At 45.0% G+C, this 24,614-nt stretch overlaps 2 long non-coding RNA genes across 19 annotated transcripts; one reads left to right on the top strand and one right to left on the bottom strand.

Annotated features, from left to right (window-relative positions):
- Window positions 1–10,078: 10,078 nt before the first annotated feature.
- LOC127327292 (uncharacterized) lies at window positions 10,079–17,660 on the bottom strand. Of its 16 annotated transcripts, none has more exons than XR_011749368.1 (8): window positions 16,820–17,655; window positions 16,435–16,726; window positions 16,039–16,224; window positions 15,440–15,749; window positions 14,455–15,348; window positions 14,068–14,183; window positions 13,757–13,898; window positions 10,079–12,399 (listed from the first exon to the last, which is right to left on the bottom strand). It is a non-coding gene; the product is annotated as an uncharacterized lncRNA (long non-coding RNA). The 16 variants fall into 16 exon arrangements; XR_011749372.1 differs by having other exon boundaries at window positions 14,068–14,121; XR_011749364.1 differs by having other exon boundaries at window positions 10,079–11,446; window positions 12,377–12,399; window positions 13,757–15,348; window positions 16,820–17,658.
- A 1,136-nt stretch (window positions 17,661–18,796) lies between these two features.
- Window positions 18,797–23,326, top strand: LOC127327293 (uncharacterized). 3 transcript variants are annotated; one of them, XR_007868479.2, is made up of 6 exons: window positions 18,797–19,215; window positions 19,311–19,412; window positions 20,152–20,230; window positions 20,521–20,718; window positions 22,482–22,582; window positions 23,094–23,326. It is a non-coding gene; the product is annotated as an uncharacterized lncRNA (long non-coding RNA). The 3 variants fall into 3 exon arrangements; XR_007868478.2 differs by having other exon boundaries at window positions 18,797–19,412; XR_007868480.2 differs by lacking the exons at window positions 22,482–22,582; window positions 23,094–23,326 and adding an exon at window positions 21,966–22,160 and having other exon boundaries at window positions 18,797–19,412.
- The last annotated feature ends 1,288 nt before the right edge of the window (window positions 23,327–24,614 follow it).

The following is a 24,614-nucleotide window of genomic DNA, read 5'->3' as shown; positions in this document are numbered from 1 at the left end:
CAGAAATAAGCCATTCTTTTCAGGTGCTCGACCATAAAAGATATTATTCATAAAAATAGAACAAACATTATTCTCAGACTTGAATGAATAAACGTCTTGCATTAAACAAGATCCAGATATAATGTTCATGCTCAACGCGGGTACAAAATAACAATTATTTAGGCTTAAAACTAATCCCGAAGGTAGATGTAGAGGAAGTGTGCCGACAGCGATCACATCGACTTTGGATCCATTTCCAACGCGCATCGTCACTTCATCTTTCAGTAGTCTTCGTTTATTCTTTAGTTCCTGTTTCGAGTTACAAATATGAGCAACCGAACCAGTATCAAATACCCAGGTACTAGTACGAGAACCAGTGAGATAAACATCTATAACATGTATATCAGATATACCTTCTTTCTTCTTCTTGACAAGGCCGCTCTTCAGATCCGCCAAATACTTGGAGCAATTACGCTTCCAGTGTCCCTTCTCCTTGCAGTAATAGCACTCAGCATCAGGCTTAGGGCCGTTCTTAGGTTTCATAGGAGGTGTGGCAGCTTTCTTGCCACCCTTCTTGAATTTTCCCTTAGACTTGCCCTGTTTCTTGAAACTGGTGGTCTTGTTGACCATCAACACTTGGTGCTCTTTCTTGATCTCAATCTCAGCAGCTTTAAGCATGGCGAAGAGTTCAGGTAACTCTTTGTTCATGTTCTGCATATTGTAGTTCATCACAAAGTTCTTGTAACTAGGTGGCAGTGATTGAAGGATACGATTAATCCCCAGTCTGTTAGGAATAACTATTTCCAAGTCACTGAGTTTCTTCGCATGCCCGGTCATAACGAGCATGTGCTCACTAACGGAGCTACCCTCTTCCATCATGCAACTGAAGAAGTGTTTCGATGCTTCATAGCATTCCACGGCCGCATGAGTTTCAAAAATAGTCTTCAACTCTTTGATCAACTCATGTGGATCGTGGTGCTCAAAACGTTTTTGAAGATCAGCTTCCAGACTGCATAGGATGGCACACTGTACTTGAGAGTACCGAGTTTTCCGAGTCGCGTAAACATTCTTTACTTCATCGGTTTCTGTTTCTGCAGGAGGGTCACCTAGCGGTGCATCAAGCACATATTGCAGATTTCCGCCAGCGAGGAAAATCCTCACATGACGGAACCAGTCGGTGAAGTTGCTACCGTTGCTCTTAAGCTTTTCTTTCTCTAGGAACTGGTTAAAATTGATTGGGGACGCCATATCTACAACATATATTTGCAATAGTTTAGACTAAGTTTATGACAAATTGAGTTCAAATTTTAATTCAACATAATTAAAAATCTAGGTGAACTCCCACTCAAAACAATATCCCTCGCATTGTTTTAGTGATCACACGAACCAAATACACCGCACCTACGTCCGATCATCACGAGACAAGGTGTGATTTCAATGGCGAACACTCAAAGTGTTCATCATATCAACCATATGATTCATGCTCTACCTTTCGGTATCACGTGTTTCGAGACCATGTTTGTACATGCTAGGCTCGTCAAGGCCACCTTAGTATCCACATGTGCAAAACTGTCTTGCACCCGTTGTATGCACTTGTTGATTCTATCACACCCGATCATCACGAGATGCTTCGAAACGACAAGTCTTGGCAACGGTGCTACTAAGGATGAACACTTTATTATCTTGAGATTTTAGTGAGGGATCATCTTATAATGCTACCGTCGCGATCTAAGCAAAATAAGATGCATAAAAGGATTAACATCACATGCAGTTCATATGTGATATGATATGGCGCTTTTGTCTTTGCGCCTTTGATCTTCATCTCCAAAGCACGGACATGATCTCCATCATCTTCGGGCATGATCTCCATCATCGTCGGCGTAGCGTCAAGGTCAATGGCACCGTCTTCATGATTGTCCTCCATGTAGCAACTATTACAACTACTTTGAATTACTACTCAACATGAAATTTAAAGACAACCATAAGGCTCCTGCCGGTTGCCACAATACAATAATGATCATCTCATACATATTCATCATCACATTATGGCCATATCACATCACCAAACCCTGCAAAAACAAGTTAGACATCTCGAATTTGGTTTGCATATTTTACGTGGTTTAGGGTTTTCGAGAGAGATCTAATCTACCTACGAACATGAACCACAACGTTGATACTAATGTTGTCAATAGAAGAGTAAATTGAATCTTCACTATAGTAGGAGAGACAGACACCCGCAAAGCCTCTTATGCAATACAAGTTGCATGTCGAACGAGGAACAAGTCTCATGAACGCGGTCATGTAAAGTTAGTCCGAGCCGCTTCATCCCACTATGCCATAAAGATGCAAAGTACTCAAACTAAAGATAACATAAGCATCAACGCCCACAAACCATTGTGTTCTACTCGTGCAACCATCTATGCATATACACGGCTCTGATACCACTGTAGGATAACGTTGCATAGAAAACAAAAAATTTCCTACCGTGAACACGAAATCCAAACCAAGATGCAATCTAGAAGACGGTAGAAACGAGGGGATTATCGAGTCTCACCCTTGAAGAGATTCCAAAGCCTACAAGATGAGGCTCTTGTTGCTGCGGTAGACGTTCACTTGCCGCTTGCAAAAGCGCGTAGAAGATCTTGATCACGGCGCCACGAACGGGCAGCACCTCCGTACTCGGTCACACGTTCGGTTGTTGATGAAGACGATGTCCACCTCCCGTTCCAGCGGGCAGCGGAAGTAGTAGCTCCTCTTGAATCCGACAGCACGACGGCGTGGTGTCGGTGGCGGTGGAGAACTCCGGCAAAGCTTCGCTAAAGCACGCGGGAGCTATGGAGGAGAGGGGGGCGGCTAGGGTTTGGGAGGGGGTGGCCGACCACTCAAGGGGGGCGGCCAGGTTGTGGTCTTGGGGTGGCCGGCCCCCTCCCCTTGGCCCCTCATTATATAGGTGGAACCCCAAGTGTTGGTCTTCAAGTCTTCGAATAAGACCCGAACCAAAAACCTTCCATATGGTGGGGAAACCTACCCAAGCTAGGACTCCCACTAGAGGTGGGAGTTCCACCTCCCATATGGGGGGGGGGTGGCCGGCCCCCTAAGGGGGAGTCCACTTGGGACTCCACCCCCACTAGGGTTGGCCGGCCATGGAGGTGGAGTCCCATGTGGACTCCACGTTCCTTGGTGGTTTCTTCCGGACTTTTCTAGAACCTTCTAGAACCTTCCATAGAACCTTCCGCGTCATTTTAATTCACATAAAATGACATCCTATATATGAATCTTATTCTCCGGACCATTCCGGAACTCCTCGTGATGTCCAGGATCTCATCCGGGACTCCGAACAAATATTCGAACTCCATTCCATATTCAAGTTCTACCATTTCAACATCCAACTTTAAGTGTGTCACCCTACGGTTCGCGAACTATGCGGACATGGTTGAGTACTCACTCCGACCAATAACCAATAGCGGGATTTGAAGATCCATAATGGCTCCCACATATTCAACGATGACTTTAGTGATCGAATGAACCATTCACATACGATACCAATTCCCTTTGTCACGCGATATTTTACTTGTCCGAGGTTTGATCATCGGTATCACTCTATACCTTGTTCAACCTCGTCTCCTGACAAGTACTCTTTACTCGTACCGTGGTATGTGATCTCTTATGAACTTATTCATATGCTTGCAAGACATTAGACGATATTCCACCGAGAGGGTCCAGAGTATATCTATCCGTCATCGGGATGGACAAATCCCACTGTTGATCCATATGCCTCAACTCATACTTTCCGGATACTTAATCCCACCTTTATAACCACCCATTTACGCAGTGGCGTTTGGTGTAATCAAAGTACCTTTCCGGTATAAGTGATTTACATGATCTCATGGTCATAAGGACTAGGTAACTATGTATCGAAAACTTATAGCAAATAACTTAATGACGAGATCTTATGCTATGCTTAATTGGGTGTGTCCATTACATCATTCATACAATGATATAACCTTGTTATTAATAACATCCAATGTTCATGATTATGAAACTAATCATCCATTAATCAACAAGCTAGTTTAAGAGACATACTAGGGACTCTTCGTTTGTCTACATATCACACATGTACTAATGTTTCGGTTAATACAATTATAGCATGATATATAAACATTTATCATAAACATAAAGATATAAATAATAACCATTTTATTATTGCCTCTAGGGTATATCTCCTTTCAAAATATCAACAGCGGACGCGAGATGGACGTTCGCGTGGGTCTGGCACTTCACGACGCGGAGACACCGACGACGACGACCAAGACCAGTAGTCCCTCACGACCCCCGCCTCCGCCCTCTTGACTTGCTGCCCTTCCATTTCCCATCCCGGCGACTGAAAATGTCCCCAGGACCCCAGATCCTGCATCGTGTGAATTCTGGTGCTAATCCCCCCTTCCCTACATCCGGTGGTGGATCCAGTAATGTCCTCGAATTCTCCTGCATCACGTGAATCTATGACGCGCCGCACCAACGCTGTCTCCAGCCTCCTCCGCTCTCCATCGTGTCGGGGAGATGGCCCCAGATCCGTGGCGTTGAGTAGCAGGAGTACACGTAGCCGGGGTTGACTTGACACGCCGTTGTGAGGAGGTTTCAGAGGCGGTACCCTCAGGGCCATGACAGCGGAAGCCCCCAGCAAGAGATCTCCATCCTGACGCCTCCAACGCGACAGCCGCAGCTTGCTGCGCACGACGCCATCCCGGGCATGCGCTTCGAAGACGGACACCGACGCTGGTGTGACAGAGAGGTTTCGAGAGGGGGCACATCCGATGGGCGAGGCGGGGATTAATTAAGTGGTGGCAGTTGTTGTAAATTCGAATAAGAACACGGGCAGAAAAAACGGACGACGGAAACCTTTTTGCTTTATTGGTAAGGTATAGATTACGGGTGTCATGGTGGGTAATTTCGTCTAACTTTTAGGCTAGCTTTAAGTTTGATGATCAACCAAGGATAAAACCATGTTACTTTTATTATTGGTATAGATTTAACACTAATTAGTGAAGGTATTGCTAGTATCTATTGGGATCAGTTGATACCATTGGCTATAAGGTGCGAGCTCAGAGGATTATGTGATGAAAGTGATGTGCCAAAATCTTTGTGCAACACGGGCTGTGCTCCGGTGTCCCCCCTGGTGAACGACGTTCAGGTGGTAAACATGTGTTTGGTTCGTGACTAGAAAATATGGATGATCCCATCCTAAAAGCCGAATATATTTTAGAAAGGCTGGACCATATGATCCGTGAATTTCATGACTAATCTCACTAGCCGCCTGAGAATTCATGGCCGTCGACGCGACTCCGACACCTGCCACCGTCATATGTGTGGCTCCCCAGCTCAGCGGTGGCCACCATGTCACGGCGAGCGGTGGGCTTGCTTTTCCACGTGGCTCCCCAGCTCGGCATCGGCGACCTCCAGTGCGCGGTAAGCGGCGGGCTTGATTTTCAACGTGGCTCCCTAGCTCGGCGGCGGCGGCCTCCATGGCGTGGCGAGCAACGAGCTTGCTACGTCTGCGCCACACCCAGTCGACAGAAACGGCCTCGCTTAATATGTGCGGGTAGTGACCTTGCTAGGCACGGGTAGGCGGCCGCCCGCTAGGTCCGGCCTCCACCACCACAAAGGGAAAAGGACCGTTAATTACATATTAACCGGTGTGTTAATGGCATATTTATCATTTTCTATTAATCGTTAATTAAACATATTTTATCCCATCCCATCCCATACATGTTTGCCCATGAACCAAACACACATGTTAAGTCAACCCACGAAGGAGTATTAACAAATCCTAGCCGTCTAAATAGAACAAAGTTTAGAGGGGGGACACCGGAGCAATAGCCGTGCAACACTAACCTCTATTCGACCCCAATCTGTAGTACTTTGAGGTTGCGTCATGGATGGATATGCGAATGGGTGGATAAAATTGCCACACATGCTCTACATGCCAAGTCTCATGTGGCGAGTTTCTCTCGAGTAGGATCTGCCAGCGTTCACTCTCATGCTCCAACTCCAATTCCTGATACATCCTATTCCTAACAAACTATCCACATACTGCTCCAATCCCCCTTGATTTCAGATTTGTCACTCTCACACCCTAAGGCAGTAAGGCTCCTCTCCCCCTCCACACTATTATATGCATTGGCGAACTGTTAAAAAGATCAAGAGCTATGAGTGTGTATTCGTGTTTCACCGACCATCGAACATACAAAATGTACGGTGTGGAAGTACCTCATAGCGATGAAGAGCCAGCTGGCCTGCAGCTGCTTCATCTCTACCTGATCCTCCTCATTTATCTAACTGTCCCATATCCATTTTTTATTTTTAAAATGAATGTGTTATCAAATTTGGATGCGGATTGGATGTTTGTCAATTCAGTACAGATGGGTGTTTGTCAATTCTGAACAGATACAAATAACAAAATAATATCTTCTTTTAATTGACTCGGATTTAGTACAACTTTATACTAAATTTGAGTCAATTATAAAAGATACTAGGAAGTAGGATCATATCTTAGAGAGTCAAATTTGTGATGATATAATACACAATAGTTTCAAGTTTAATATGTGCCTTCTTGTGCAATATTGGATGCCATGACATCGCCACCTACCCATTCTGTCTACGCCGACGCTCACCCACCTCTTCTTCACCTGGCCACGGCTTCACTTGGCCCTGCGTCGTGTCCTCGGCATGCGCCGTGCCACGATCCTTGCCTCTGTCGACACCGCTTGGGATGCGCTGCATGTCAGCCAGCAATCCCGGAGCGTCTCTATTTGTAGCATCGTCCTCTTGGGTGTGCTCTTGGCGATCTGGAATATGGCGAATCGGATTGTCTTTGACAGCATCCGCCTCCTCTTCCTGCCATCCTCAGGCCTCGTTCATTTAACCATTGTAGGCAGGGATTGCTTCGGATTGCCTTGGATTGCAGCCCGATCCGGGTTGTCCAGCCCGGCGAGGTAAAATTTCCAACCCATCTAATTTGAGGTCTTTGTTTGTCCCCTGGCAGGATTTTGGCCCAGCCCATCCCGTCCACCATTCACTAATTTGATCTGGATAAATATTAGCCCCATCTCTATTTGTAGCATGGTCCTCTCGGGTGTACCTTCGCTGTGAGATACGATGTTGTAAGACAATGGTGTGTAACACTCTGCGAGTAGTCTGACCCCTATTGTTTCTGGCCCGTTCCCTTCCTCCTCCATGTTGTGTAACCCTCTGGTCTCCCCAGACCGCCTCGTATCATTCAAAACTTAAATTAAAATTGGGCATTTCGCCTCCCGTTGTGCGCTCAAAAACGGAGTCCACAGAATGAAAGCTACACATGTAGCTATAAGGTTCTAAGAGCATCTCCACTTGTCTTCCTGAGGAGGCCCCCAGGTCCGCGTTTTATCATTCGGACGGTGATATTCGGTCCAGTCGCGCCCCCGGTTCCTCGTTTTCGTCCGGATTTGGGCCAAATTCATCCGGCGAACCCACGCCATCCCTGGCCCCCCGGGGAGCGCTCGGGTAGTCCGGACGAAAGGAAAGCGCGCGAAACGTTCCCGCGCGTCTGGTGGCCCAAACTTATCGGCGAGAGACACCGATCGTCGTCCTCATCGCATCGTCTTCCGCGCGCTGTAAAAGCCTGCCGCCGGTCAGCATTCGCCGGACGCGTAGCTTCCACGCGGCGAGTTAATGCCGTCGCCTCGGTTTCACGCGCGCCTGCCTACCACTATTTATCGCCGAACTACCCCGGCTGCCCCGCATTCACCTCGCTCGTCTTCCCCCCAAATCATCCCCGAACTCGAACGAACCAGCAATGGCGTACGACGGTGCGGCCAACAACGGCTTCGGCCGCCGCTCTCTCCACCAATGGGAGGGGCGACTCCTGCACGCGGCGGGCTACCCTGCGCCGCCGGACTTCCACGCGCCGGGAGGCTGGAGGCTGAGCGCAGGCGGCGTGCCGATCCCGCCGCCGCCAACGGGTGGCGGTGCACTCGAAGCGGCGATAGACGAGGTGCTCGTCACTCTCAGTGACGAGCAGCGCGCGGATCCACGCTTCTTCCCGGACAACCACGAAGCGTGGATCGCGTTCTTCCGCCGAAGGTACGAACGCGAACTCGCCACTTACGACGGTCCTCCTCCTCCTCCGGCAAGGAACAACGCCACCGGCCGCCGCCGATGGTGGAGCGCGCCCGACCGCACCCTCGAGAATGTGCTCGCGCACATCGAGGACGGGAACTCCCCCATCCTGGGGATGCCGCCGCCGGTGGCGGCTACCGTGTCGCGCCCGCACGGTAGTTCCTGCATGCCGAGGAGGATGGCGCCGTCCTCCTCGTCGTCTGGCTCGAGGTCGGCGTCCAGGTCCGGCGGGTCGACGCCGGCCACCATCAAGAAGGAGTGGCCGTCTCCGGCCACCGTGAAAAAGGAGCCGGCGTCGCCACCGCCGACCAGAGGGCGCAGCAGCGACGCCCTCGTCATCCGCGACCAGCCCTCCTCGCCGCAACGCGGGCGGAAGAGGAAGTCGACCAAGAATGAAGCCGCCGCGGCCGCCGCCAACCAGCTCCCGAGGAGGAGGCGAAGCGCGCGGAGGACGCCGCGGTGGTGGAGGCGATCGCCAGGTCGCTGAAGGACCTGGTGCCCGCCGACAACAGCCTCCCCATCGACGCCGCACTAGAGTGGTCCAGGCGCGACTGGGAGCGCGAGGAGGCGGAGCAGCAGCGGCGAATGTTCGATCTGGCCGCCGCGCGACAACTCGCCGCCCGCGCCACCGCACCGTCGTCCGCGCGGAACGCCGCGCCCAGGAAGGTGATCAAGCTCGAGGAGAGCAGCTACGACGACATCTACCGGCCGTCACCGCCACGCGCCGCCGCCCCAGGACGACGCCGGCTCGAGCGACGACGACGACGGCGGCGACTACACGGCCTTCTACCGCCATTTCGGCATGTAGGAGGCCGCTTTTAGTTTAAGTTTTAGTTTGCCAATCGCCGAATTTAAATATATGTACGAATTCGGCCTATTTATGTACGAACTCGCCTCTACATGTTAAATATCATTAAATTTTGCTTATGTTTGAACGAATTCGCCAATTTTGTCTGAATTCGCCGTATTACGTTGCATCCATCCTGGGCTCGCGGCTGGGAAAATGGACCTCCCCAGACCAAATTTTCCTCCAATCCGGATGATAATTTCGCCGGATTTGAGCGTGGGGAGGCCCAACGGGTGGGATGCTCTAAACTTTTGTACTTTCGAAACTAGAGAGCCAATGAGAGAGTTCATCATTTTGGTAGGAAACATTCGCGTCACAAGAAACAACACCTCATAGTATATCGCTAGTGCACATTCAAAACAGAGATGGTATGTAGTTTCTTTACGATGGCAGAATCTGCATTGATCGTCCCCGGTCCAATCTCTTTTTACTAAGTTATCTTTAGTCAATATATTGTTTCTAAAATCCAACCAAATAAAAACTTTAGCCTTTAGAGGATCCTAATCCCAATCAACCAAAAACCACCTAAGGAACTTCAACATGCTGAGATTTCTTGAGGTCTTCTGGCTTCTTCAATCTCATCTTCGTCCATGCAAATAGTGGTGCTGTCTGTCGAGGAGGATCTGAGATGTATCGGTAGGATGCGAGCCAGTAACAACGTCATGATGTTCAACATCATTGTGGAAAACTAACGTCCTTTCACTCTGAATCTGCAGTAAATTGATGGTGCATCATGGATGGATACCTGAATGTGTGGATAAAATTGCCACACCTAAGTTTCTCTTGAGAAGCATGGTCTAGTACTCACTCTGCTACTCCAACTCCAATTCCAGATACGTCCTATTCCTAAGGAATTACCCAGAGACTGCTAGCTCTCATGCCACTTTGTTTTAGTTTTATCTGTGTCACACTGCAGACTCCTCTCCCCTCCCCACTGTTTATATACACTAGCAATGAGCGCGCGGCGGCACGCCGCGCCATATGGTGGCTAGTTGATAGTAATTTTTGGTGGTGGTAAATGTTTACTGATGCTTGAGGCGATCTTTCCCATTAAGCAGGGATTAGTCATATTAATGTATGCTCACAGTTCATAGATCGTGTTACATAAGTAGTAGATTACCTGGTGGTCAATGGTCATACATATTGAAAGGTGGTGTTGGTGTTCCTTTTACAGAACTATGAGTGACTGGCCTTGTTGTCTTCTTCGTTGAAGGAGATGATGATGATGAGTTCCTATGTTGATGTGAGGACGCCAATAAGTGGAGCAAAGTTTGCTTTGGCGCCGGAAGGTATTGAGAGCAGCTTGGAAGGCCGAGAGCTCGATTGAGTTCTCCATCATCGCCGCAATGGATTTAGGGCTCGATGGCGTTATCAAAGGGAGCTCCATCATCGCCATAAGGGATTCAGGGCTCAATGGCGTTATCAAAGGGAGAGTCCATGGTGTGCCTATTTTCTTGCTCCTTTGTCATATTTGTAAGGCATGGTTATTGGAATTTCTCTATATTTATTTAAACAAAGACAATTACCGGTATGTTAAACTGAGTGATGTCCTTTTATACACTGGATTTAAGACATAAGAGTGTAGCATGAGTTCTAAACAATACTTGAAACAATATTGAGTAAATAGGTGGATAATATTTTACAATGTTTTTGGGTCCCACACAATATTTTTATCAAACAAAGCATAAAATCTAGCTAGTACATGGCAAATAAGAACCTATCGCAATGATGACCAAACAAAGCGTTCAACAACCCAATGGGCGGATAAGAATCTCAATGCAATGACTAACCGAAGTGGTCAACAACTTGAACTGTATTATGTTGTATTGATATATCAAGGATCGGGCAGCTGAAAGCCTTCATCTCCATGTGATTTTACTGATCTAAAAGGCCCAAGTATATGTTGAATCACAGGCGCTAAACTTAGGTTACATGGCAAAACACTTGTTTGTAGCTGAACCATTTCAGTGACACACCCCACTGGACCATATTCAGGTGTCCACTAAATAGCTCTAATTCCCCCATACTAATCCAATCTTCCATTGAAATAGATAGCATCTTATACAATGACAAAAAAAGGATAATCCATCCTTCGTCATTTATCAGCTTAACTTGAATCTGGACATGACTATTTGATTCAATAAATTAGGACATGCTCGAGATCTGGACATGACTATTATGTTCGATAAATTAGGACATGCTTGAGATGGGCCATGTATTAATCAGGTTTAGGGTGTAGAACTAATGCCCAAGAGTACTTTTGGGTAGCATCATTGGCAAGCAACACTGGTGAAATATAGCACTCATCTTCATGGACCGCATGCGCCGTAAACACAGCAAGTGCAGTATCATATCTATACCTCCCTTGTTATTCTATGGAGATATTGTGGCTTCTATACAATGACAATGTAGTTGTTCAAGAACAGAGATGGTGCTGCCCCTGGTACACCATATGTCTCATGAACTCTGTAATAGCATTTGGTATTCTTATCAGTTTCTGAGAATGGACAATGTATGTATACACAGATGGATCATTCATACATCGCGTTTCTTGATCAACATATTCCGAGGGATGAATGTAACTAAAAGTAATTGATGATGTATGAGAAATAACGTTAAGTTAACTTACAAACTATATTAACAAAACGAATCAGTCCCAGAGGTTAAATTTTTTATGCAATCTTTTATTTGGAACAGAATGTAATATATGAGAATTTCTATGCATATCCCTAGGCCACTCAAGAGGACAAACATGCAATAACCCCTCCCAGGATCAAAGGAAAACTATAACTCATTAATTTTGTAGAATTATTGTGGTGAACAGTTTAGAGAGTAAATAAGCTACAACAAATTTGCCAGTTGACTGATTCAATTGTTATCTAAACCTGCCGAAAGATACATTCTTTGGCAGCGGAATGTAACAACAATATATGAAAGTATAGAACCACACTAAATTATATTATTCCGATCATGCATCAAACAAAGGTAGGGATGATATCAAAGGTACTTTTAGTTAGTGAGCTTGATTTTACATTCCATTGTAATGTCCATGCTGCGAGAACCATGCACTTTGGCAAGGTTATATGCGACCAAAAAACCACTCCTAAATGGATTTTAACTTTGCTTCACCGGGGAAGTGGGAAAATATTTTTACACCATACTGGTAGTCAAAACAATAGTCCCTTATGTAGCTAATCGAACCATGCAATCATATACTGGGTACCTTTTTTGACCAAAAAAGAGAGCAATATGTCTTTGTTACCTACAGGTTAAGTAGTTGATGACAGTGTTTAATAGGGAGTGGTGTGAACGAAAAAGATTTGCAATCAACATAAAATCGAAGAGGTTTCATTCAAGGCACTGAATATGATAATTTTATCAGCAAGTGGTATCAACCTCCAATCTGCATATTCCTGAACCTGCAAAAAATGTATCTCTCAGCCATGCTCTTCCAAAAATAATTCATGACACGGTAAGAACAAACAATGTACAGAAGATTGTGATCAGATAGGTCAATGCTCGTTAGTAGGTAGGTAGTCATTGCATATTGTCATCACAATTCTGATACATAAGATGCTCAAAATTGTTACAGTGTGTCAATAATATTTTTAAATCATTTTCAAAGTTAAGAAGAGAAGATGAAGCTTCAGTTAACAAACACCAAATCAAATAAGAGAGACGCTGACCACAGAAATGGCACGGGAAAGTCAGAAAGGGATATGATGAAGGAGGCAGTGGTGCATCTGACTGAGAACACCACTGGCACAGGTTCCCCAGCAGCATCAGCGCAGGCTGGTCCTTCACATGGAAAGAAACGATAAAAAAGATGGAAAAGGAAGTAGGTGGCACTACCTGAGAAACTTGATCAGATACGATGTGGTAAAGTGGACCGTAATTTTGAGAGTCCGAACTCCAGAGCCGCCGCGGCGGCTCCGAGAAGGGAAAAGAATCAGAGCCGCAGGGTTGCAAAAATTATGTGCAAATTCTTATCTTCCATCATATTCTTAGTGTTCATCTTGGAATGATTTAGTTCCAAAATCTCAGCAAATCGGCAACAGCCTTGTAAATCCATACTACCCACTCAACATCCATGCCTTTTCTAGCCATTGCAAAGATGTTCATGCTTCTTCCCGCCGTTGTGAAGATCCAATTAGTCAAATATATTCGAGATTATTTTTTACTATGTATGATTTAAGTAGTGATGAAGACAATAAAATTTAACTATCAATGTAAAATCCTCCAAAAGATAGGTCATACGTAGAAGTCTAAAACACAAATGTTAATAGTGATTTAGCAATTCCTACTTGTTAACTTCTCGCTTGTGAGCAATAACACACCTGAGCTTCCATTCTCAAAGCTACATGCATGCACTGAGTCATCTCATCCAACCAAAGATCAATGTCATCCATCAATTTATATTCGCAACTTGGTCCTACGTGCTCAATATTCTAAATCCCTTACTACATTATATTTTCTAAACTAACTGAAAGAATCTGAAATATACGGCTGCGGATTGAAAGAAAAAAATGGTATGGTGGTACCTGTAGCGAGCAATGGCGTGGCATAAAAATTAGGTAAATAGCTTATTTTTGTATTCATGTTTGAACTGAGGATGGTTCCTGTTATTCAGGAACTATTTAGCAAGTAAATAAAATGCACAGCCTGAAGAAAAAATCATCTAATCCCTTCTTTCAGAACTAACCGAAGAGAAGAACATATACTGAATCTCAAAACACTTATTTAGCTGTTTTCGAATATAAAATAGAAGTAGCCTACCAAATATAAAATATTCGTGCAGGTAGATGAGCTGAGTGAGCAGTTCACTGGTGTCGACTAATTTACTATGGGGAAGTAAGTTCCTATTTTTTGGTTGATCTTGAGATATCTTCAACCATTAATGTGTAGGACCAGTTACAACCTGGACAAAAGAGATAATAGGCTTGGCACCATTAGAGTGAAGTTGTGCTGTTGGAGGGCATCTACTGATATCATGGTCTATGGGACATGAGTACAAATGCGGGCCGGATAAAGATGATAAAGGAATATGCTTCGTATTAAATAGCAGTGCTAATTATTGAACAAAATACCTTGGCTCTGTTGCTACATTTGGCCACCGACGCCTAGAGCTATTATATACATCCCTGCGGACATAACTTTTCCTCAAACATCCTTTGAATGCAATATAAAGCACCCCAAGTCTGAACTGCTGATCAAATTGGGAAGTCATTTGAAAATATGTAGACACTACAGTAGCTCACATAAATATCATAAGGTGTCTCAAGCATAGTCGGACATAACTTTTCCTCAAACATCCTTTGAGTGCAATATAAAGCACCCCAAGTCTGAACTGCTGATCAAATTGGGAAGTCATTTGAAAATATGTAGACACTACAGTAGCTCACATAAATATCATAAGGTGTCTCAAGCATAGTAGGGGCAATGGATGGTTCTTAATGGAAACAAAATTGGCATACCTTGGAAAAAGAATTCCATATACTTGCTCAGCCTAGTCTGCACCAGATGCCTCCTGGTCAAGCCCATGGCACAAAACAGTATGCCGGAGATGGCACGCGATGTAGCGTGGGTACCCCACGAACTGACACGGAGGGTCCTCGATGCAACCGCCGATGCACCGACTCGGGTAAAATAAGTGCCTAGCCTCTCCACCCATGCAAGCGGGGCTTCAGTCAAGGTAACCCTTAGGGCCAGCAAGCCGGGCACGCAAAGACGACCAACCAGCCGCTGCACCGGGAGCCAGGATAGCTATGTATTTTTCATGAAGTTTCCACTAAGATAAAAAGAGCTTTCTGTGATGCAGAAAAACAATATTGAAACTGCAGAAAAGAATCAATATATTTCTCAACTCAGGGGCCATGTTTTTAGACATACACATACATGATTAACCTCCCAGAAAGTTTTGGACACTACTTACAATAAAATAAGATCTCCAGTTCACGAATCAACCATTCTCGGTAACTCAAGTGCTTGAATAATTCTTTGCTCGCATCAACCTAGAACTGGGTTTTGAATGAACTAAGACAGTTAGCGGTCCCATCAAAGGTCTACATGAAATATCCCAGGGAATAACCAAAAGATTAATGATTAACAGAATTAACATCCTTAAACTCAGTTTCAGGCATTCCCGGCTGCATCCAACCTTCCATAGAGGACCTCTAGTGAAACATTAGCGCATTGTTCTATGAAATGTTGGGGGCTGGTGACCACATCATAGGCTTATGAACAGTCGCTTTAGGATGATTACTACGACTGATGTTGTTGGTCCTCAAGGTCATCAGTTCTTGACCATGCAAGACAATGTATTATGATTTTGTGGTGCTTGAGTCAACCCATATCAACTTCAGTAGCACCTAAAAATTTAATTGACATTTCAAGAGTTTAAAATACATAACATAATTTTTCATGAAGCTTCCATTAATATTAAAGAGCTTCTATGATTACCTTATTTTGTAAGAACAAATGATTGAGCAGAAGGTGGAGGAACATTTGGTCTAGGCTCACATCAAGAATCCAGGAATCAAAAAAATGGCACTATAGCTGACCATAGCAAATCCATCATAAGCAAGCAAGGAAATATTGGTGTCAGTACTCAGCTCAGTTCTTAGTTCTTACTGAAAATCAAGTGTCATGGCATGTTCTTCATTTATTCTACATGAAAGCTATGGATCAAAGTCAAACACATCGTATACAGCCATTCCCTGGCCACTGGAACACGTTGCAAGACATAAGTTGATGTCAACTTAATATCCACCTGTTGCAATAGAAGTGTAAGAAAATGACAACTATGTCAGTTCATGTTCTTTCATGGGATTTCATATATGAATAGAAACGATCGAAGTGAAAAAAATTATCTGCTGCAAACTTGATATACACATGTGCACAGAATTATCAGCTGTAGAACTAAAATACATAACGTATAGAAATTGGTACGTGGAAGGGGGAACCGGGGAAGTACAGAATAACTTAGGAAGGTCATTGACTTAGCTTGGTTTAATCTTAAAGAGATAGTTAAAATCTACAATCCTCTATGAAAATATTACCGAGATTTTTTCTTGAGGCCGTGCTCCACTGTTGCAGGCAGACGTGACCTGCTAGTTCATCGTCGATGCTGCAGACTTCAGAGTCAAAATCGGTGAGCTTGGAAGCAGAGTACGGATGGTGTGCCGGTGATGCAGCAAAAATGATCCAGGCAACGGCATCCAACAGTTCACTTTATGCAATTTGATCTGGACAACTAAGTGAAAGCACTTCAGAAAGGTAGGGATTTTGTCAATAATCATATCAGAAGAAAACGAAACACTATCAGTTAGAAGCTAGCTAATATTGACCACACTAAATCGTGCATGTCTGATTTGTTTTGTTCTGCTGCCGCTGATCTATGTGAGAATGATTGATCTATTTTGCAGGGAAGAAGCGAAGGGGAGGGGAAAGTGAACCTGGGGGAGGAGGGGGCTGCTGGGACGCTGGAGGACATGCCTGGTGCGACAGGCCTAATTGGGATCCCCTTCTCCAGTTCTCCGTCTAACCTCTGCCTCTCGCCGCCTAGGCGACCCAGGCATCAACAGCGGGAGCGTGCCAGGCCTCGGTGAGATCCCCTGCTTTGTCTGCTGCTCGGCTTGACGACGGAGTGAAGCAAGGCCTCGTTCCCCTGCTGCTGCGGCCGCTTGCGCATAATGACAGAGTCAGCGAGAGGAGGCCTACGAACCCGCGGACGATTTGACCCATATGCTACCAGAGGAGTGAACCTGCGTCAGTGCAGGGCGCTCCGCCAACGCTTAAGCACGTTGAGAGCCAGGTAAGGGGCTACGCCGAGAGACTCACCATAGAGGGACGCCGTCGACGCATCCGCCGCCAAGAAACTGCAGCCACTACACGGGCACAGCGAGACCAGGGTAACAGTGGGGCTGGTCGATTTGTGTGTTTCCTTTGTGCGGTGGGAACATCTGGTACTGGACTGCCACTGCGGCAGGCCATCGCACCGCCAGTATCCGGCCACGCCGCCAAGAAACTGCAGCCACTACCCACGAACGTGGCCACCATGACCACAATCGTCTGTGCAACCACAAGCCCTCCCTCGGCGAGGCCACCGCCCAGCACGGCTCCCCGCAACCTGTCTAGGAACACCACCACGCCCACTGGCGAGGCAGAGGGCAGGAAGAAGCACCCTGCCAGTCCTACGATCACCGTCGTGCCCCGGAGCTCGAGCGGCGAGGGCTCCTTGCAGAGCACGACGTATGTGACGCGCCTAGTCGCGCCCAGAACCAGCGCCCCACGGCGCCCGCGCCGCGCGCCACGCACGACAGCACGTCGCGTCCCGCAGAACCTCCACGACGTGGGCGCCCATCGCGCTCGGCCACTCGTGTACGACCACCACCGGCGGCTTCAGGCTCGGTTCTTGGATCTGGAGCACAGCTGCGTCCCCGGACTCGGCCTGCACGGCCGCCGGACATCGTCCGTCGCGGCGGATGCGGTGGCCATGCCCACCGTGTTGAACCCTAGCCTCTAGCGCGTAGGGGCGCGGCTGAGCACTGCGGTGGTGCGGCAATGGAAAAGGAGGAGGAGGCGGCGCCGGACGTGGCCAGGGAGGGGGAGGAGGGCGGTAGTCCTGGGCAAGGATGGAGTTTCGAGGCGGCGGAGATAATAGGGAGAGAGGGAGTGCGGGGAGAAAATCGAGGTAGGGCGGTGGTATGTTTTTACTTGGTCAAAGCGGTTCTCTAAAAATGCTAGATCCACCCAGATCAAAAGGAAGCAAAGCACAAACCAAAGAAAAGAACAAGGAAAAGTGCAACATGACACCCGAAGTGCACACAAGAAAAATACTGCGGGAATGAACCACAAAATTAGTACGTGTCAACCTGCTGTTAAACCAAAAAGAAACTCAAAATTCTGTCAAAAAAGAAGTTTATTACCAAATAGTATAGTACTTATTGGTGAACTGCTCAACCACTCAAGAGCTACGAGTGTATTTGTGTTTCACCGACCATCCAACATACAAAATGTACGTTGTGGAAGTACCTTGTAGCGATGAAGAGCCAGCTGGCCTGCAGGATTATGTCATTTCACATGATTCTTTCAAAGACTACACATGGAAGGTAGGATGAGGATGCACCAAGCGTGGCATCATTGGTAATTGAGCTACACAAAAAACAAAACTGTGGCTATTGAACGGGAAAAATATATCTATTTGTCTCTACACATTTGGTTTTTTTCTTCTTATGTTGGGTAGGTCATATCTGAAGAGATAATATGCCGATCAAAAATAGTATGCACATACTATATATCTATATCTATATGTACGTTCTGTAAGGCACTAAAACTAGGTCACGTTCCCCTTTTGCTGCTGGCGATTACATGGACGTGAGGTGAATTCAGCAGGCCGCTTGTGGAGAGCAGCTACACCATTAGGATGAAGGAGAATAGGAGATACAGGGGGTCAAGAGAAGAAGATGGGAAGAAAAAAGGCAAACGTCTAGTTCAGTTTTTTTTTTAGTACGTCGTCCCCTGGTTCAGTTCAGGTCGTCGAGGCCCAGTGCATTATATGTGCGGCCAGGACAAACTTAGTGGCCGGCCCACACCTGCGAGGCCAGCATTTTGACCCACGCTAGCTAAAGGCTTAACGCAACGAAAATAGAACCGCTCACGAGGGCGGATCCTATACACCGACCAGGGCGGTGTATACGGTGTGCCGCACACCCCCACGCACCGTTTGGGCCGGCCCATGTCCCGCTGCGTGAGTTCTGTCGCTTTGACTTTCCTTTCGTGGTAGTTCATCTTCTTCGGTTTCTCCGCCTGCTTTCTCGAGTCTCTTCCTCCGCCACGTCTCCGCCCTAATTCTGTTTCTTTGGGGTTCGCCTGAGTTCTGGTCTGCTTCATTCGTCTCCTTTGATGGCGGCGGAAGGTCAGTACGTTTTTCATCTTTTCCCCCCTACCCGCACTACCGGATTCGGTGTGCGCCGCCGTGCCATGGCCGCTCGCACTCCTCGGAATCTCTGGTTCGTAGCCGCGCACACCGCTAACTTCCGCACCTGGCCGACACGCTGGCCTGGTTTGTGCACGAGCACCACGCCGCCTCGCCGGCAGGGTCGCCTTTGCTGACATTGCCTCCACCTCCACCTACAGCCTGCACACCCATACTCCGGCGACTCCCACCTCCACATCCACTCCGACATCCCCAAATCAAAGACCACCTGCGTGGGTGCTGTGTTGGCGACGGAGAGGTACGTTCTTGCTGGGTTTTGGCCGGCGCAGGAGGGCTATTCTCCTGAATCTGAAATGTGTGATTATTGGTGGCTTACTGAACTGCTACAAGCAGCTCGATACAAGAAGCTTTTCATGACGGGGATAATATGCAGAAGACAAAGTTTTCGAAATCATTATCAGATATGTGGAAAGACACTAAAGACTTCGATATAAAGTATGAGCAATCCATTTCTGTAATTTGTTTCAGTCAGTCGCTACTGGAACTTTGATTTACACTCTGCACTTAGCATAATCTTCATTTATTCATTCTGCAGTGTGTAAAAAGGCTCATTGATTTATTATGGGACTATTGATATGAAGTATTGCAAAGTAGTTGTAAAGAGAATATTTTTATTGCTTCATTGTAGAAGAGTATTTCAACACATTAATTCCTGCTTCCCAAACAAGCTTTTTCAAGAGAGGGATTATAGAGTACTAAGAGGGAGAGTATTTCAGAGTATTTGGATTGTAATAATACATAATCAACTGAAGGAACTTCTTTTATGAGGATACACTTCTTGTAATAAACATTTTATTTTCTTGGGTTGTAATAATACATAATCATCCGTAGTACTTTTGCCAGTTTTTGGGCTGACCGCATGTAGAATCTTTCTTATTCTTTTGTATGGGGTGCTCTATGAATTTTGCTTTTGGATTTTTCAAGTTTCTGATGGCACAATTCTACTATAACCTTTTTTTTTTCTAAAGGATGTTATTAATTTTCACATAAATAGGTTCATCATGATTTTTTTTTCAGAAGTTACCAGGGGTGCAGGTCTTGACATAATTGATACATCATGTATCTTAACAAAAAAAAAAAACAGCGCCTGATGTATCAATCACGAACTTAAGTTTTCTACCTTTCTTTTTATACAGTATAAAAAAATATCCTGATTCTTTTTGTTTGCTTTCAGTGACAACCACGGAAGGAGTTCAATTGCTATGCCTTACGACCATTGTCCTGTGTGATCAATACAGAAGGACCAGCTACAGGTATTTTTTCTAACTTTCTACCTTTTTTTCTAAAATGTTTCTTGTTCTTTTTTATTAGCTTTTAAAAATCTTTCAGATTTGACTTTTTCTATGTCATCTCCATTCACATTCCTAGGATATGTAGTTTTTTTAACAATATTATATAGGTTTCAAAAAAGGAAGAAATAGGTTAGAACTATAGAGTTTTTTCCCCAGTATATCATGATTGACGTTTTAGAAGAAAATTTCTACATATATTAATTGTTCAGGTTCTTTGATTTTACATCTTATTTTTTCGCTTTTTGTCATAGGGATTGCGAACAATGATGTGATTGTAATACCTGGAATTCAAACCGATAAGAATAGTTTCGATAAGAGGAACAGAAAAAGCGTGTTGCCAAAGCAACATCCCCCGGGAGAAACATGCCAGAGTTCGTTATAGGTCCATTCATTCCCGTTTTCCACAATAAGCACCTGAGGAGCAACAGATTCAAACATGCAAATCCATTGTAAGTCTATTTTTCACTACTATGCCCAAGTCAGCTATAAATAAATTTTATTTAAATTCCCCTGTTCCCTGCTTTCATTTATGGGATTATTTCAAGCACACTGCTCTTCTTCGCTCTTTTTACTACTTTCCTTATCTTAATGCACACACATTTACTAAGAATCCGTTCATGCTAAAAATTCATTCATGGTAAGAAGATGTTCAAGGAAGGAAACCATTCATAGCAAGGATCGTTCTTGCTAAGAATCCGTTCATGACAAGAATTCGTTCATGGTACGATTTTGTTCATGACAAAAATATGTTCATGGTGGCAAGAATCTGTTCATGGTAGGAAACCGTTCATGGTAAAATCCGTTCATGGCAAGATGTTCAAGGAAGGAAATCGTTCATGCCAAGGATCCGTTCTTTCTAAGAATCCTTGCATGCCAAGAATCCGTTCATCGTACGAATTCTTTCATGGCAAAAATCTGTTCATGGCAAGAATCCATTCATGGCAATAATCCGTTCATGCTATAAATATGTTCATGCCAAGAATTCATCCGTGGAAAAAATATGTTCATGACAAGAATTTGTTCATGCCAAGAATGCGTTCATTCTAAAAATACATTCATGGCAAGAAGATGTTCAAGGAAGGAAACCATTCATGCCAAGGATCCGTTCTTGCAGAGAATTCGGTTCATGCTATTTTTATGTTCAAGGAAGAGAACCGTGCATGATAAGAATCCGCTCGTGTTTTATTTATGTTCAAGGAACAAAAATGTTCACATTAAGAATTAGTTCATTCTTATATTTTTGTTCAAGGTAGGAAAACGTTCATGCCAAGGAAGGAAACCGTTGATGCTAAGAGATTCGTTTCGGCAGGGAACCATCTATTCTAAAGCTTTTGTTAATTTTTCATTTTATGTTCGAGGACGGTAAAAGTGCTAAGAATCCGTTCATGCTTTTTTATGTTCAAGGTTCATGCCAAGAATCGTTCATGTTCTATTTTATGTTCAAGGACGAAAATTTTCATGCTTAGAATCCGTTCATGATACAAATTCGTTCATGGCAAAAATCTGGCAAAAATCCGTTCATGATGTAAAGACATCATGATAGGAAACCGTTCATGCTAAAAATCCGTTCATGGCAAGAAAATTTTCAAGGAAGGAAACCGTTCATGCCAAGGATCCGCTCTTGCTAAGAATTTGTTCATTCCAAGAATCCGTTCATGGTACGATTTCGTTCATGGCGAAAATTTGTTCATGGCAGGAATCCGTTAATTCCAATATTCCGTTCATGGTAGGAAACCGTTCATGCTAAAAATCCGTTCATGGCAAGAAGATGTTCAAGGAAGGAAACCGTTCATGCCAAGGATCCGTTCTTGCTAAGAATCTATTCATGCCAAGAATCTGTTCATGGTACGATTTTATCCATGGCAAAAATCCATGAACGGAATGTCACTATCCTGGGTGTTTAAAATTCAACATACATGATTTCAGTGTTAAATATGTTCATGTGCCTAAACACAATTTCACGTCATTATTTAACCTTTTCTCTTGTCTATCTTCATACATGACTGCATCTATGATCCTGGGATGTTTGTCATTCAATTCATTAGATGGTACAACAGAATTGAAGTCAAATCATTTTCAAATGCCAGTTTTCTTCTTCCTTTCAATGCTTCAATCTTCATCTTATATTACCCTGTGTGCACCTTACACACTCTTTTTTACATTCGATATCTGACAATTTTTTTGATTTCTCACATGTTTTTCTTCACAAAAGGTCTAGGTGCAAGCCATCCGCGAGAAAATTGCAACTCAGCTTGTCATAACAAGTATAATGAGCATCAAATACCAATAGCAAGACAATTCATTGCTAAACATGTAAGTACCTTGTTATCTATTTTCAGCATGCTTCTATGAACAATCAGCATGTAAATAAATTCCTAAAACACAAGTTTTTCCCACAATTTCTTTTCATTCATTCATAGGCTCCGCACCTTCTATATTGATCAAGTTCACATCATGCAAGTAGGAATATGATATATCACCAAAGTAAGTTTATTATTTCAACAGTAGCTAAGATTTTTTTTTATTAACAGGGTTTCCTCGATTTCCATTGATAGAAACCATATGAGTTCGCTACAATCTCAACAACACAACAGTGTAAAACCTCCATGGTTTTTTTAGTTCCAGAACTTCAAACATAGAAAAGCTAAACTAGGAAGAGAAATAGCAGGGAAAGCAAACAACTACAAAAGGACTCCTCCTAAGAACTGAGAACTACACTTATACATCTCACTCCCATAGCAGCTAAGATATGATTTTAATTCTTATTTGCATTTCCAAAACACAAATCTTATTATTTATTGTGTTTTATATTACATTTTTACAGATATTTCACCTACATGACAAGTACAGGAACACAAAGTTTGGTAATGAAAGAAGAGGCACAGACAATTAGCAAGGAAAGCTTCGGAAAAAACCTTCTGCAAGTTTTAAACATGAATTCAGTGTACCGGCTGACAAAAAGACTTTTACCTACAGTTTCCATTGATGTATGTCTACACTTGAAGAATTCATTCATGTATGTCTACACTTGAAACGGGGAATTTTTTATGTTACACAGAGAAAGGATTATGAAACTTTTCATTGCAGGTTCGTTTTTATTTCTTATGGGTACTGCAAAAATTTATTATATCGAATACATATACAATGTCATCCAGAAGAAGTGAGAAATCAGTAGAATGTGAAAGGAATCGAATGAAACACCAGCGAACACGGGGATGCGAACAAAGACCGAACATGAACAGAGAAACTGGGCCAAGCCCATATACGGGCAGGGGGTGTGCGGCACCTGGTTTGTGCCGACCAGGTCGGTGTATATCACCTCCCGCCCACGAGAGTCACCAACTCCCCCCTAAAAAGAAAAGAAAAACAGGAGCTACACCGTCTCAACTCGGGGGCTCTAAATCCCCATGCATCCAATCTGGCGCTACTAGGTTGAATCCAACCCACGGGCAGGCTAGTAGACATAGTGTCGGTGTCGGGTTGTTCCCATCCATTATGTGGTGGAGGACCCGTGGGACAACCCGACACCGATGATGTTTTCGTCGCAGCCGCGCCCGACCATACACGCCGCCAGGGAGGAAGTGAGACGCGCGCATGCAGGCTGCATCGTCTTTGTCGCGCTCTTCCTCCTCAACGGATGAGCGCCCTGGCAACAGTGGCATCGTCATCCATGACCGGCACGAGCCTTCCCCGCCTTGCGGTCACCAGCAATTGAGGCGCGCCAGTGGGCGCCGCCGCCGAAGTACAAATCTGCGGCGCTCCACCTAAAGTTGGAGGAGGACCCCGAGGAGTACCCGGGACATCGCGAGCAGGCCTCATTCCAGTTGGCGGATGAGTACATCGAGCAGTGGTTCGCGGTGGAGCACCGGTGCGAGGAGGCCGAGCGCGTGCCTCATGCATGTTCATCGACCTAGACGACGACAGCGACACCAGCCCATCGTTCGTTGAACAGGCAGCTGATGTCTACGCACGCTTCTATTCCTGTAGACAGTGTTGGGCCTCCAAGAGCAGAGGTTTGTAGAACAGCAGCAAGTTTCCCTTAAGTGAATCACCCAAGGTTTATCAAACTAAGGGAGGTAGAGGTCAAAGATATCCCTCTCAAGCAACCCTGCAATTAAGATACAAGAAGTCTCTTGTGTCCGCAACACACCTAATACACTTGTCAGATGTGTAGGTGCACTAGTTCGGCGAAGAGATAGTAAAATGCAAGTAATATGGATGATTGTAATAAGTAATTGCAATCTGAAATAAAGATGGCAGCAAGCAAACATGTAACATAACTTGTTGGAAACGGAAACAAGGCCTAGGGATCATACTTTCACTAGTGGACACTCTCAACATTGAT

The sequence above is a fragment of the Lolium perenne genome, chromosome 1 (assembly GCF_019359855.2).
Source record: "Lolium perenne isolate Kyuss_39 chromosome 1, Kyuss_2.0, whole genome shotgun sequence".
NCBI classification, from domain to species: domain Eukaryota; kingdom Viridiplantae; phylum Streptophyta; class Magnoliopsida; order Poales; family Poaceae; genus Lolium; species Lolium perenne.
The sequence above is the reverse complement of the archived record's forward strand: the minus strand, read 5'-3'. Positions and strand labels throughout refer to the sequence as shown.